Source organism: Abrus precatorius, unplaced genomic scaffold, assembly GCF_003935025.1.
Source record: "Abrus precatorius isolate BTA unplaced genomic scaffold, Abrus_2018 Scaffold10, whole genome shotgun sequence".
Lineage (NCBI taxonomy): Eukaryota > Viridiplantae > Streptophyta > Magnoliopsida > Fabales > Fabaceae > Abrus > Abrus precatorius.
The window spans coordinates 20,060,353-20,063,859 of record NW_020874292.1 but is presented as its reverse complement, the minus strand read 5'-3'; the positions used below and the strand labels follow the sequence as shown (position 1 = coordinate 20,063,859).

Genomic DNA, 3,507 nt, shown 5'->3' with positions numbered 1-3,507 from the left:
GTTCAAAATTCTATACAGTTTGGGGGCATGCCTAACGAAGATCCCAATCTTCATCTGACAAAGTTTCTCCGATTAACAGATACCATTAAATACAATGGAGTCTCCAACGATGCTATTTGACTCTGTCTTTTCCCGTTCTCGATATCTGAAAAGGTGAATGCTTGGTTCGCCTCACTCCCAGCTAACTCCATTACAACTTGGGAAGACCTCACTCAACAATTCTTGGAAAAATACTTTCCTCCATCAAAGTCCTCAAAACTCATGACGGAGATATGTTGCTTTTAACAATATGAAGCAGAATCCTTGTTCGAGGCATGGGAGCGGTTTCAAGAGCTTTTGAGGAGATGTCCTCATCATGATTTCCCAACATGGAGACAGGTGTAAATCTTTTACAGTGGCTTATCAATTTCCACCAGGGCTACAATTGATGCCGCAGTAGAAGGGTCCCTCATAAGAAAAGATCCAGATGATGCATACAAGCTAATAGATGAGATGACATCTTTTAACTTCCAGTGGCACACCGCTGACTCTTACGACATCAAAAGGAAAGAGATCGCCCGAGTCTGCCAAGAAGAGAGTAGCGGCCCACTAAGGAACCAAATGGCAGCCCTTGCAAAGCAACTAGATGAATCCGGGCAAGGACTTGGTTGTGATGCGTCCGGGCAAGGACTTGGTTGTGTTTTGATGCAAGACGGGCGAGTGGTCGCCTATGTCTCAAGACAGTTACGCCCACATGAAATCAACTATCCAACTCACGATCTGGAGTTAGCCGCAGTGGTTTTTGCTCTTAAGGTATGGAGGCACTACCTGTATGGGCCGAGGTTTGAGGTGTTCAGTGATCATAAGAGCTTGAAATATCTATTTGACCAAAAGGAGCTGAATATGCGACAGAGGAGATGGATGGAATTCCTCAAGGACTACGACTTCACATTGTCTTACCACCTTGGTAAGGCAAATGTGGTAGCCGATGCTTTGAGCCGAAAATCGCTGCATGTGGCAGCGATGATAGTGAAAGAGATGGAGTTGATTGAGTAATTTCGGGACATGAATTTGGCCATGGAGGTAAGGCCGGGGAGTTTATATCTCAAAGCAATGACAATTCACAATGACTTTTTGGTGTACGTCCGAGATGCTCAACAGAGAGATGCCTTATTGCAAGACATGATGAGGCAGAAGGATGAGGGAAAGGACTTGGATTTCCACCGTGATGAAAACGAGGTGATTAAGTTCTGGAACCGAGTGTGCATTCCTCAAGTGGATGAGCTGAGATAGATGGTGCTTGAGGAAGCACATAAGAGCAGGATGAGTTTTCACCCCGGTGCAACCAAAATGTATCAGAATCTTCGGAAGAGTTTTTGGTGGAATGGAATGAAGAGGGATGTGGCTGAATATGTGGCTAAATGCCTAACATGCCTGAAGGCAAAGGTAGAGCACCAGCGTCCACCTGGGTTGTTACAGCCGTTGGAGATCCATGAGTGGAAATGGGATAGTATTTCCATGGACTTTGTTTCTGGGTTGCCTAAGACCAGGAACAACCATAATGCCATCTGGGTGATAGTGGATCGGTTGACCAAGGCTGCACACTTTCTCCCGATTAATATAAAGTATAAATTGGAGCGACTTGCAGAGTTATATGTGTGGGAGATAGTCAGACTGCATGGAGTGCCGACTAGTGTGGTGTCAGATAAAGATCTGAGGTTTACCTCGAGGTTTTGGGAGAGCTTGCAACGGGCGTTGGGGACTAAGCAGAGACTGAGCTCGGCTTATCATGCACAGACTGACGGTCAGATTGAGCGGACCATCCAATCTCTAGAGGACTTGTTGAGGGCTTATGTGCTCAGCAGTAGGGAACTTAGGAAGAGTGCTTGCCGTTAGTGGAATTCATGTATAACAACAGTTATTATGCCAGTATTGGAATGACACCGTTTGAGGCCTTGTATGGGCAGAGGTGCAGGACTCCGTTGTGTTGGTATGAAACTGGAGAGGCGACTTTGTGTGCGCCAGATATGATCCAAAGGCAGAATGAGCAAATCAGAATTATCAGAGATAAAATGAAGGTTGCGCAAGACAGGAAAAAGAGCTACTATGATAAGAGGAGGAAACCATTGGAGTTTTAGGTGGGTGACCACGTATTTCTGAAGGTCTTGCCTGTGACCGGAGTGGAGAGAGCTCTAAAGTCTCGGAAGTTGTCTTCTAAGTTTATTGGGTCATTTGAAGTGCTGAGTAGAATTGGTCCTACTGCATATCGGATCACATTGCCTCTGAACCTCTCAAATCTACATCCAGTGTTCCATGTGTCACAGCTTAGGCAATATGTGTCGGATCCTTCCCATGTGATTGATCTTGACCCAGTTCAAGTAAGAGAAGACTTGTCGTATGATGTGTACTCGATGAGAATTGCTGATCACCATGTTAAACAGCTGTTGGTGAAGGTAATATGGAGATCAAGTGATGAGGGAGATGCCAAATGAGAAACGGAGAGTAGAATGAGATAATTGTATCCGGGGTTGTTCTTGTACCTGAATATGTTTGGTTGAATTTCGGGGACGAAATTCCTTAAAGGAGAGGAGAGTTGTAATGCCTCAAATTTTGTAATATTAATTATTGATAATTATATAAATATAAATGTATATTCATGTGTGTATTTTTTTTAGATATATGTTGTGAATATGTATGTGTATATATATGTGTGTGTGTGTGTGTATGCATGACTGGTTGGGCTAAAATGGGCAAAGTGCCTAAGTACAGGGCGAGATACTGGGCTGTTCTCGCTGCAGCGAGAGGATTCTCGCTGTAGCGAGAGGGCCCTGGGAGGAAAGACTGGAACTGTCACCTTCTCGCTGTAGCGAGAAAGCGACAATTTGAGGTACATTTCTAGGTGCAGTCTCGCTGTAGCAAGATTCTGCAGAAACCAAAGTGCAATTTTCTCTGGTTTTTTCACTGTAGCAAGAGGGCGTGTCGCTGCAGTGAGAATATCTCGCTGTAGCGAGATTGTTGCAACCAGAAAATGATTTAAAGAGGGTTAGTGTTCGGGGAGAGTTATTTCTCCCTCTCTCTTCGATCCTCTCATGCCTAAAGCTCTTTTCACCGATTAAATTGCCTCTAAAGCTGTTCGGGAGCTTGATTGAAGGTTGAATCCATGTGGAGAATGCTTGGAGGATGAAATTCGTGAGGTGGAGTACTTCTTGGTGGATTTAGCGTGTGGAACGCCAATCCGAGGTAAAGGGGGACTCTACCTTACTCTTTGTATGCGATTTACCGTTATTTAGTTGACTATTATGATATGGTTGACTAGAGGCTAGGAAATTACTGTGAAATATGATGTGGGCCATGTGTCGTGATATATGAATATTATGTGTATGGATGAGAAAATATGTGGTTGATGGAATTTTGCAATGTATTGCAGTGTGTGAACAAATGTGGGCTCAAGAGCCGTGTAATATAGATGAATTTTGGCTATGTGTCGTGTAATGTGAAATGAATGTGGGCCTAGTGCCGTGTATTTGA

General features: G+C 44.1%; 1 non-coding gene across 1 annotated transcript; it reads right to left on the bottom strand.

The window, feature by feature from the left end:
* Positions 1 to 255: 255 nt before the first annotated feature.
* LOC113853417 lies at positions 256 to 362 on the bottom strand. The gene has a single exon (XR_003502589.1). It is a non-coding gene; the product is annotated as a small nucleolar RNA R71 (small nucleolar RNA).
* Between the last annotated feature and the right edge of the window lie 3,145 nt (positions 363 to 3,507).